The 12,808-nt window shown below is 40.2% G+C and overlaps 1 pseudogene across 1 annotated transcript; it reads right to left on the bottom strand.

The window, feature by feature from the left end:
- Positions 1 to 242: 242 nt before the first annotated feature.
- LOC147511847 (transcription factor MYB36-like) lies at positions 243 to 2,307 on the bottom strand (annotated as a pseudogene). The gene is made up of 3 exons (XR_015219526.1): positions 2,051 to 2,307; positions 1,149 to 1,281; positions 243 to 1,038 (listed from the first exon to the last, which is right to left on the bottom strand). The product of XR_015219526.1 is annotated as a transcription factor MYB36-like (transcript).
- Between the last annotated feature and the right edge of the window lie 10,501 nt (positions 2,308 to 12,808).

Genomic DNA, 12,808 nt, shown 5'->3' with positions numbered 1-12,808 from the left:
AGGAGAATCTTTTATGGTTATGAGTCTGACAGGGATGTTTTCCTCAGCTTTGAATTGGCCACCACATGCAAATTCTGTGACTGACCAGCCAGAAACAAGTAAACTTGCTGATCTCACACACTTCGCCACATTCATGATCGAACATTTCACCCTATTGGAAACTTGGCCATATCATAAGACCTCATTGACGACAAGTCGACAAGTCCATAATACGATTAATAATACTCAAATTGAAGCCTGTAAAATCTGAACACTATTATATTTCTTTTTACTGATTTTTTACACAGTTCTAAACTTCTAATTACGTAGTTATAAACCAAGATATACTAAAACATACACCTTTATGAAATAATGCCACTTTTCATTCCTTTCTGCTTAATGTCTAACTTTTAGTTTGTAATGCTTTGGTACAATCCTTGTGGCTTAGTATCAGAACTATTAGCTAAGAAATTCTCAAAAATAGGATAATTAGCAAGGCTTGGAGCAGCTGCACCACTGGTTCTTTCTTGAAAACAAAAGCCATTGAAAAGATCATAGGAAGAACCAAATCCAAACTCCATAAAAAATCTGTCATCTTCATCGCTTCCATTACCGGACCACCACGAGCTATAATTGTTGTCCAAAGGAACTGCTAATGGAATTGGAAGGCTAGGAACATCTGATGATGATGATGATGAAACATTGGGATTGTTAGCTGAAGCTACGCTGAATTCGGGTGAATCAACTAGTCCAGGAAAAGTTAATTTAACTGAGTTAGGAAGTAGTCTAGAAGAGCCCACATTAACATTCATGGACATTGGCACTGTAGTGGAATTCTGAATGAGGTAACTGGAGAAGCATTTGTTATCATTTTGAGATGCATTGTGCATGGCTAGAGATGATGAAGAACTAGGCTGCAAATGGTTGTTACTAGTAAGCATTTTTTCGCCATTGAGGGTGATTTTTCCAGCCAAGATCTTTTTCTTTAGTTTGGTGTTCCAATAGTTCTTTACATCATTATCTGTTCTTCCTTGCAACTGAGATGCTATGACTGACCATCTGATCAAAATAAACAACAATACAGAATAAAATCAGCAAAATTATACATTTTCAATGCCAAGAGTAAAGATCGATAGTACTAAAAAAAAAACAGGAAAATTGAAATGAACTTGCCTGCTCCCTATGTTTTGTAAAGACTACAAATAACATTATCTTCTTCCTCAGTAAAACCTCCATGTTTGATGTCTGGTCTAAGGTAATTAAGCCATCTTAAACGACAGCTCTTACCGCACCGCTTCAGGCCTGATAAATGGAGAACTTTGATTAGCTAAATTTGTATTATAGGAAACAACATATATGTACTTGAGAGAATTTTGAACCGAAAGATATAAGCACCATAATTAACTTGAAGAAGATCAAGTTGCTAATATAATTGGATGAAAAATACGAAAGTCCCAATTCACTGTTAACTGAATGACAAACGTGAAACCAAGACATTGGGCATTGAAGAAAAGATAAATAAACATAGTGAAAGAAAAATCAGCTTTTCTCTGTGTGCATTGTTACAGCTACCAAATAGGGAAAACAAGAAACAGTTGTTGACTGAAAAACTGAACTAGTCCTCCTCCTAAAAATCTAGAATTTAAAACCGCACAACGCTTGTGTGCAGAGAAAAGGAGTGTACAACAAAGAGTTCGGGGGTATAGATTATAGAGTATAAACCAATCGTATGGAAAATGGATAGAGCAGAAATGGACTAATAAAAATTTCTTGGTCATGAAGTTTCATTTTAGAAATCACCTTCCATAACAATTTCTTGCTCATGAAGTTTCATATACCAGAAATCTACTTCCATACTTTCTAGCTCAAGAAGTTTCATACACATTTGTTCGGGCTTTGGACAAATTCCTTGCCTGATTAACAGAAACTCTACTTCCATTTTTCTTCAAGTAAAAAACCACAGAAGAGAAGAAAAACTAGCATTTTATTGTTCAAAAAGTGAGAAATGAAGAGAGTACTGAAATGGGTTTCCACCAAATAATTAACTGTCTAAGAAACTTGGAAAACTCACCTGCTTTTTGTGGTAAGGAAATCCAATTTCCACCAGTTCCATGTCTTTCAACATAGTTCTTGAGTGCAAAATCTTCTTCAGGAGACCATGGTCCTCTTTTGACATTAGCTTTGTCACAACAAGGTGCTCTTCCCATCTCAAACACACACAAAAAAGTAAAAAACACACCTCAAAACTCCAAAAACCAAAAGAAAATAAATTCAGCTTTTTAGACTTTAGAGCTAAAGTGAACTGAAGTACTTTAGAACTAAATGGGCCTTTTTTGTAGTTTTAAAGACGAGAGCAACTCTGACTAGTCTTACATGTACGTATAACCTTTATTTTTCCCTATTGGTGAAGCCAGACTACTCAGTCAACGTTTTCTATGAAATTAAGTTATTAACAAGAAAAAAGAGTTTGTCCCTGTAGTTCTTCGAAAATAATCTAACCTAGTATAAGGGCTGCTACTAGCCTTGGCGGCATTAAAAAACTCATGGGGATGTCACCTTAATTGAATTTTGTTCAGTTTTTTTAACCATTAAGTTAACGATGTGGAGAAGTTTAGTATTTGATATTGTCAAGACAAACAAGAGTCAAATTGATAGGATGGTGAGTTTTATAATATGATTTTTTGCCTATAGATTATTAGAAACACGCTGCTCGTAGCCTCATACATCGCATTCTCTTTTACTGAATGAATTTGTCTCTAAAGATTATAACAGACGCGTAGCTAATACATCGTAGTCTCTTTTTAATTAGTGAGTGGGTAATGGCGTCGGCGCATTTTGTACTCAGGTGTATGGTAACAACTTTGATATTCTATATTACTCAATGCAATTTAGATTTTGAGCATACAACAGTAATTACTACATACTTTGGTTCAATTTTTGCTGTAAGAAGTAATCTATTGTCATGTTGAGTAAGCGCGTTGATGCGCTGGTCTGGATATAGCCTGGTAAATTTTCAAGGCTTAGCCAGAGACCCTGACATAAGTCATGGCAATATTTCTCAATGAACTGGTCCATCAGCACCTAATCATGAGGTAATACAGAAAAATGGCATAAGATTTGATATTCAGAACAATAGTGCAGTGTCCCAAAAAGAGAAGACACGCATTTGTTGTGGAATTATCTTAACAAGAAGAAAAATGACCATTTCTTGATTTGTGCATGTCATCCTTGTGCGAAGGACCACGCTAGCCGTTACAATTAACTGAGAATTAGTCTAAGACTGGTAAAAACAAAAAGTTCCACTCAATTTCTAGTGATGCAACTTGGTAAACACCATGTAAAAGAGTATAAATACAGTTAAGTTAGCAAAAATGTAGATATCCACAAATGAAGATAAAATTTGTTATGTGCAACAAGTCAGCAATTCTTTCTACGATGATATTTGTTAGTGATGATACTAGGAGAGTTGTGACATTGTTTTAATAGGAAAAACAGTAAGAAGAAAAATGGAGAAAAGTGGAAGCCGACTAGAATAATAGGGTTAGAAAGTTATCATACTCTACCCAGAGTTTCATATATATACTTAACCATACATTGGGTGTTAAGGTACCCAATACATGATAATAGAAAAGACTAAATACGGTTCAGTTTGGTATGCCAAACTGATAGTCCATACTTATAAAAACGTGGGACTTTACATGTGTCAACAATATATAAGGGGTGTCCGCCCTTATCTAAGGAGCAAATAAGGGGTGCACGCCCTCATACTTCAAATACTTCAACACTCCCTCTCAAGCTGTAATTATGCAAACTATGCATATTACAACTTGGATGCCATAAATAAAGATAAAAATATTGCTCCCCATTTCGCATAGAACTGTCTGTAGTTGAAGAACTTGAACAATTGTTGAGGACGTTACGGAAAGTGAAATTAGATTTAGGCAATGGCCTAACTTTGAATCTTGAAGTTGTACCACGGTCACAAACGGTAACCATAACACATGTTTAGTGGCGCCTTTGATTGATTGTTACTTTCGATCATTCCATTTGTTGTTATGGCATGTCACAATACAAATTGCAAACAATAACATTGATTTGATGTGTGCTTCTTGGCTGCGACTATCAATATCACTGTTGAAGTCAACAAAATACTGTTCTGGGTACTCCTGAATACTGAAACATGAGTGCAGTTTAAGCGTGACTGCTACTTGAATACTGAATAGTGCAGTTTAAGCTTGACTACTGAATACTAAAAAGTGCAATTTAGGCTTGACTGCTATCTGAATACTAATGAGTACAGTTTAGGCTTGGCTGCTACCTGGAAATATGAGTGCAGTGTAGGCATGACTACTACATGGATACTGATGAGTGCTGAATAGTGGGGATGTCATTGCTCATATTGTTGAGATGTAAAAGGGGTGCACACCCTCAAGAAGTGCATGAGTACTCCAAGACATGATGGAATATGAAGACATGAGTACACATACGTCTCCATATTCTCCTTGCCTCATATATTACTCAATGTCCTCATATCTCCATATTCTCCCCCTCAAGTTGGAATATACAAGGCGGAGTTGGAACATACAAAAGCTTGTCTATTCCGACTTGAACTTGAAAATAGAAAACCAAATACCAACGCAATAAACAGACTGACCATCACTAAAGTGATACAACCAACCAATACCCACTTTATAAAAAATGAGGCAAATATGAATTTATACAACTAAAGATCAACCAATGCAATGCCCACGTCAAAGAACAATATTGTATTCACCAATAGCCATATTCTCATAACTTATAAGAATTAACAAACACCGAAAAACAAAGCAAGAGATACTTTCGAGGAGGAAGTGGAAAACTACCATAAATTAAAGCATAGTTGGGAATTTTTAACAAACACTCGAATGGAGACATACATGAACAAGTCGTGAAAAACATGAGCTTTTTAGCCAAAGAGCTTTCAAATAGAGTGTATCAGTGAACAATACAGTACATATTAGCAAACCAGCCGGTGAAGCAAGATGAAGCGAATAAAGAATCGTGAATAGTGTTGCAAACAGTGGTAGTGAATAGTGCATGTGAATAGTTATAGTGAACAGTATTGTGAATAGTGCCGCAAACAGTACGGTGAATAGTGTTGTGAACAGTGAACCCAATAGCATAAAAAGAATAGAATCAGATCTGCTCGTCGGAAAAGAAAATCTCCAACTCAAATAAACAATACCACCAAAAATAATAAAAGACAAATAAGCTTGAGCTTTGTTAACCAAAGAGCTTCCAAAAAGAGTTCATCCAAAGAAAGAGAAGAATATATTAGCAAACACCAACAAAAACGTACTATTTAATACAGATGGGCGAGCGCCTATGATTGAGGACAAAAGTATGGGTGCATGCCTATGAATTGAGACAGAAGAACTTCAAACTTTGTTCGTTTCTTTTTATGAGAAAGATTGAAACTTGAATACTGAAAACTGAAAAAGAATTGATTTTTTTGCCTTGTATACTGATTTTGGGGATATCTCTCCTAACATACTATTAAACTTAGATTTGAACATGATGCTCTGATACCATATTAGTGGTGATATTAGAAGAGTTGTGACATTGTTGTAATAGGAAAATCAGTAAGAAGAAGAATAGAGACTAGAATAATAGGGTTAGAGAGTTAGCATACTCTACCCAGAGTTTCATATATATACTTAACCTATCTTGAGTGTTAAAGTACTCAATACATGAGAATAGAAATTAAAAGACTAAATACGATTCAGTTTGACATACCAAACTAATAGTCCTCACTTATAGAAATGTGGGATTTGACTTACGTCAACAATATGTAGGGGGCGCCCGCCCTCATGTAAGGAGCAAATAAAGGGCGCACACCTTCATACTTCAAATACTTCAACAATACTCAATCTCACCTTCAACTCAAGATATTAACAAATAACAACTTACAGGAATTATGAAATGCTTCTTATGAAATATCGACTATGAGTCCTCTTTGTTGGGGATTATATCAATACCAATCGATTCCCCACCACCTGGATAACTTGTATTTGAACACAATTCAACTCCGGACAAAATCTAAATATCAACTACAACCTATACTAACATGCCCAACTCGCTAAACAACTATTAACAACAGATAATAATGTAAAGCAGTAAAAGCAAACCACAACACAAAGATTTTACCGTGGTTCGCCAATGATGCCTACTTCCACAAGAGCGGTTCTTAATAAAGTGGGAAGGAAGATTAAAATCTCTCCTTTCGGTCTCTCACCTTACTAGATCACTCTTATCTCTTTACAGGGTTGTATCTCTGTAAAGGTTCTCTCTTTGTTTTAGTCCGGATTCCAATCCTTCCGACTTGTTAGGTTAGGTTTTCCAAAACCTTGATTTTGGTTTTATCTCCAAAACCAAATTTCATGAATCTTGTAGCAAGGCCCACGAAAATTAGACTGGAACTGGCCCTGGCCCTCTTTGGCCTTGGCCAATCTATCGAGATCTGGCTGGTCGCCCTCTATGGCTGGTCGCCCTATTCTATTGGAACCACGGCGAAGTCGCGCCTTCATCCGGATCTCGGCATTGGCCGCCCGACATTTCCAGCCGTTTTCTCTCGCCTCGTTTTCTCTCTCCTCATGTGAGGGATAACTCAACAATCTCCCCTCCCGAGCGGTGAGGGGGATACCTCCATGCAATTGCCAAATCAGCGGGAGGAGTGTAGGCCGCCATTCCGCAATAGCACAACAAACATCAAACTTACCTTTCGGTAAGACTTTGGTCATCATATCCGACCCGTTCTTGTCGGTATGGATCTTCTCGATACACAAATGCTTGTCTTCGAAAGTACTTCTCTAATCAATGATAACGCGTGTATGTGCTTGGATCTAGAATGAAAACTTCGGATTCTTGCTCAAGTGGATGGCGCCTGATCATCACATAGAACTACAAACTTTTACCGCTTTAGCCCTAGTTCGCCGGGAAGAACCTCTTCATCCATAGCAACTCTTTGCAACACTCGGTGGCCGCAATATACCGGCCGTAGTGGAGAGGGCAACACACTTTTGCAACTTAGATTGCCAAGAAACGCTCCCCCCGCAAAAGTAACGGATAACCGGAGGTGGACTTCATCGAGTCAACATCACTTGCCATGTCTGCATCAGTGTAGCCTTCAAGTAAGGGCTTACTTCCATCAAAGCACAAACATGATTTGGAAGTGCCTTTGAGATATCTCAATATCCACTTAACACCTTCCCAATGTTCTTTATCCGATTTGATGAAATCGCTTACAACCCCAACGGCGAAAAGCAATATCCGGTCTAGTACACACCATGGCATACATCAAACTGCCCACTGCGGATGCATAAGGAATCTTTTCCATCTGACTCTGCTCATGCTCACCCTTAGGACACATCTCTTTGGTCATGCGGAACTGGCCACCAAGCGGACAACTGACTGGCTTCGCTTGATCCATGTTGAATCTCTTCAACACCTTCTCAATGTAACTTTCTTGAGAAAGCCACAACTTCCCACTCTTTCTGTCACGAGTGATCCGCATCCCAAGTATCTACTTTGCTTAACCCAAATCCTTCATCTCAAAGGACTTACTCAAGTCTTTCTTTAGCTTGGATATCTTGTTGATGTTTGGGCCAACTATCAACATATCATCCACATACAGCAATAGCACAATGAAATCCCCATCTGGAAATCTCTGAACAAACACACAATGATCGGAAGCAGACTTCTTGTATCCTTGCTTCGCCATAAAGGAATCAAACTTTATGTACCACTGTCTCGGTGCTTGCTTCAACCCATACAAGCTCTTTATCAGCTTGCATACTAGGTGCTCCTTGCCTTTGACCTCAAACCCCTCTGGCTGGTCCATGTAGACATCTTCTTCAAGGTCTCCATGAAGAAAAGCTGTCTTAACATCTAGCTGCTCAACCTCTAGGTTCATACTTGCGGTCATACCCAATACCACCCGGATAGAAGTCATCTTCACTACAGGAGAGAAAATCTCATCAAAGTCAATCCCTTTCCTTTGACCGAATCCCTTCACAACAAGGCGAGCTTTGTGCCTTGGGTGAGGATTGTTCTCATCATGCTTGACTTTGTATATCCACTTATTCTTGAGAACGTTTCTCCACGTGGGTTTCTCAACTAACTTCATAAGTGTGATTCTTATGCAAAGAATCCATCTCGTCATGCATGGCCTTCAACCACTTTTTCTTTATGCGTACCTTCAAGTGCCTCTTGATAGTACATGGGTTCTCCACCATCCGATAGTAGCGCGTGCATTATGTGGTGGATACCTGGTTGAAGCTAGTCTCCTCTGTCGGACCTCCTTGCCCCATCTACCGGGTGCCTCGGGAGGTTGCACTTCGCTTGCTCGGTGGTGGTTCATGCATCTCATCCGCATCTTCTATACCAATAGGTTCTATCCCATCATGAGCAATAGGATTCTCATCATGAGCTTCAAACTCATGGTTCTCAAAGCATTCTCAATGCCTTACGCACGCGTTCCACGGTAGGAACTTACGGTTACGAATCAACAAGATCATTGGTGAAGGCCGTAACTTCTCACCCTCCTCAAAGTCTGCTATGGTTTGGTCTTCTAAGAACACAACATCTCGACCGGATTACCTTCTTGTTAATCGGATCATAGAGTTTGTAACCAAACTTTTCCTCTCCATAACCCGAAAAATGCACCGCTTGGCTTTGTCATCAAGCTTGGATCTCTCATCCGCCGGAATATGTACAAATGCCCCGCACCCAAATACCCCAGTATCCATAATCAACATCTCTGCTGACCATACTCTCTGCGGATAATCACTATTCGGAGGCTTTGCGGCCGACGGGTTGATCACATGCACGGTAGACGCATTGCTTCTACCCAAGGTAGCTTCTAGGTAGGCAGAGTGAGATAGCATGCATCTCATCCTCTCTACAATGGTATGGTTCATTCTCTCCGCTATTCCATTACATTTGCGGTGTCTTGGGAGCGGTGCGCTCATGGCCGAATCCCATGACTCGGCAATACTCTTCAAATGGCCTAATGTACTCACCCCCATTATCCGGCGAATACACTTCAACAACTTCCGGTCTCTCTTTCCACCATCTTTGTGGAATTTCTCAAACACGCCAAGTACTTCATCCTTGGTCTTCGGACTATAGGCCCATATCTTTCTTGACGATCATCAATGAATGTCAAGAAGTACGAAGCTCCCGGTGGGACTTTACTCTCATAGGACCACATAAGTCTCGTATTGCACTAGTTCAAGGGCGATTGTCCTTTTACGTGAGACGGGAATCTTTGGAAAGACACCCTGTGTTGTTTCCTACCAAACGATGAGTACATGTATTTAAATGTGTACCTTTAATATGCGGCATGGCCTTTTGCTTGGCAAGAACTTCCATCCCTTTTATGCCCATGTGACCACGATCTCTTGTGCCCACTCAGATGAAGCTTCTTCAAGCGCGCGATTCGCTTTTACAAAAACCTAGCGTGTTTTGTAAAAGAGAAATTTTTTTTCTTTCGGCTGCTACAATGGAACCTCGCTTTCGGTTTCCATACCCGTTACCAAACGAGTTTACAAAGCCATCGTCATCTAATTTCCCGGCCGAAATTAGGCTTAACCGTATGTCGGGGACATGTCTTACATCCTTGAGTGTCAAGGTGTAGCCGACATTGGTTTCTACATGAACATCTCCAATGCCTATAATCTTGAGACGCCATCGTTACCCATCCTCACTTCACCATATTCACCACGGTGTAGGTAGTGAAGAATCCCCCAATGGCGATTGTGGCGTGATAGGATGCTCCCTGTATCTATCACCCACTCAGTATCGACATGAGGTACTAAGGCAAGCACACACCACAATCGACACAATTCCCACTAGGTCTTCGACTAGTGCGGTAGTATCTCGCCCGTGTTTTCGTTTCCTCCGCACCATGTCTTCATGTACGGTTATTCTTCTCATCCCTCTTCGATTACGCGACTCATATCTGAAGTGGCCTTTGGTGGCACAATAGTAACATTGCCTCTGCGCCTTAGGAGTTCTAGCTTCACCCCTAGATTTACATACGTCATCACCTCTAGAGCGAGATGGTTTTCTGTTTTGACCTCTCCCGTTTCTCGTAAAAGGACCTCGAGTGAGAGGAGCCGCTTCTTGCACTCCTTCTAGTCTCTTCATTCAACAAAGGCGTGGTAGCCATCTCCATGGTAACAATTCCATCCTTGGCTGCTCCATGTAGAAGAAACTGCTAATGTCTCCCAACTTTCGGGTAGAGAGCCTAATAGAAACAAAGCCTCAACCGTCTCCCAAATTGATCTTCATCAAATGCATCGATTGATGATATTCTCAGTACTTCATTAAGATGCTTTCGGACATTGAAGAACCTTCTTGATACTTCGGTAATGCGCAAACTTCTTAACAACTAGTACTTTGTTTCCACCCGCTTCCTTTCATAAAGGTCTTCGAGTTTCTTCCATAGGCGGGAAGGTCGTAGTCTCTTGGGACACATGGTGAAAGACAACGTCGTCAATCCAATCGAATGTATCCAAGCTTTTACGTCAAGCTTTTTCCACTTCGGCCTCATCGGTCTTTTCTGGTTTTACTCCCTCATTCTCAATGGGAAGTGCCAAGTCCTTGCGATATAGCAAGTCTTCCATCTTGGCTTTCCGGATGGTGTAGTTCTTCCTATTCGGACTCATCATAACAGTGTTCGCGGAATGGTCCATCTCTACAAGTTATTTAACCTCAAATCTTTCTCGGGGAATTTCGTCAAACACCCCGACCAAGATTGGATAACACCCTAGGCTATTCTAACCAAGGCTCGATACCACTTGTTGGGGATTATATCAATACCAATCGATTCCCCACTACACGAGATAACTTGTATTTGAACACAATTCAACTCGGACAAAATCTAAATATCAACTACAACCTATACTAACATGCCCAACTCATTAAACAACTATTAACAGCGGATAATAATGTAAAAGCGGTAAAAGCAAACCACAACACAAAGATTTTTACCGTGGTTCGGCCAATGATGCCTACTTCCACAAGAGCCAGTTCTTAATAAAGTGGGAAGGAAGATGTAACGCCCGTATTTTTAAATACGTATTTTTTATATTTATTAATTAATTAAATTATTTTATTTTCAAAATTCGTCGGATCGGACTCGGGATACGTGGGCCTGGTTTTTGGGCCCGAGTCTGTGTTGGGCTTGGGTTTCGGACCCAAGTATATAAACACTTTTTCTAGAAAATAGGGTTCATAAAAATAATAATATATTAAAAATGGAGGCAGAGAGAAACTGGTTTGCTGGAGCGTTGGAGCGCGACGAATCGGGCTAGGAGGATTCGTCGAGCTGTTCATACAAGTGAGTAGTTAGTTTTCTACTTCACCGGTATACAATAACTGTTTTTACTGTTCATCATTCTTCGTCATGTCGCGTCATTTATTAAATGGGTTAATTATTAGTATATTGTTTTGGTTAGTATTGAACTGTTAAACTATTGAACTGTTGAACTGTTAAAATGTTGAACTGTTGAGCTGTTAGACTGTCGAAATGGGATAATGAAGTGGTGTGGATATTGGTTTTAGTGAACTGTGGGAACGGTTCCAAACTCGGGAGGGCGTCGTCACGAGCCCAAGATAAGGGAATGGTCCTGCGGTCTGCCTTATTGTTTCTTTAAACGTTTTTTTCTGTTGTGCGTGGGCTGTTTTTGTTGGGTGGATTGGTTGTTGGCTGGAGGCAGATGGATTGGGGTTGGATAAGGTTGGTTGTTGGTGACGGAGGTGCTGCCAAAGCTTTGAGGGAAGCTTTAATGGCGCCGATCGCGTTTACTGTGTTACTGAACGATGCGTTTTTGTCTTGATTTTTCATTGTTTTGAACGTTTTTGGTTATTGTTGTTTGGGGTTTGATGAATGGCGGTTGAGGGGGCTGTCGATTGGAGCTTGGAGCAAGCTTTAATGGCAGTCCGAAATTTGTAGATCTAGATTGGTGAAGTTTGGGTTTTTTATCTTTGGAGATTGTTGCCTTTGTTAATGTTGGTGGGTTTTTCCTTTGGAGTAAAACCGCCTAGTTTAAGGGGGTGGTTGTGTGGAGGTTAGTGGTGGTCGGTTTGGTGCTGGTGGTGGAGGAGAGAAACTTGAGGAAGGAGATGACACTGTTCACCGATTTTGGGCTTGGGCCAAATCGGTTGGGCTTAGATTGTTTGGTTGGGCCCGATTGAGTTTAAGTTGTTTGGCCGAAATTTCGATGGTGGTTGGCCGAAATTTCAGTTTTAGTTTGTGTGGGCCGAAATCTAATTTAAGTGGTTGGGCCCTTTTCTATTTGTTTTGTAATTTTTGGACCAGTTTAACTTAAGTTTTAGGACCAGTTCTAATATTAATCTATGGCCCGTTTCATTTGTATTTTTGGACCGAACCTCTTAACTGTTTTTGGGCCTTTTTTCTAATATTGCATGGACCAGTCCATTGGACTTAAAATAGATCTACTTGGGTCTTTAAACGTGTAGACTTTCGGGTTCTAAGGTTGGGCTTGGCCAGTTGGGTTCGAACTATGACCTTGGCCATGAGCCCATGCGCCATGCACTTTGACCTTAGCCATGAACCATGGCTATGACCATGAACCTGTCGAACACGAAAACGACAGTTTGACTTTGACGGTTTGACTTTGACTATGACAGTTTGACTTTGACCATCGACCGTTGACTTTGACGGTTGACTTTGACCTTTGACCATGACATGTTGAGTTTGACCTTCACCTTGATGTGTTGACCTTTGACCGTTGACTTTGACCGTTGACTGTGAATGTTGACT

This window comes from Coptis chinensis, chromosome 3 (genome assembly GCF_015680905.1).
Source record: "Coptis chinensis isolate HL-2020 chromosome 3, ASM1568090v1, whole genome shotgun sequence".
NCBI lineage: Eukaryota > Viridiplantae > Streptophyta > Magnoliopsida > Ranunculales > Ranunculaceae > Coptis > Coptis chinensis.
The sequence above is the reverse complement of the archived record's forward strand: the minus strand, read 5'-3'. Positions and strand labels throughout refer to the sequence as shown.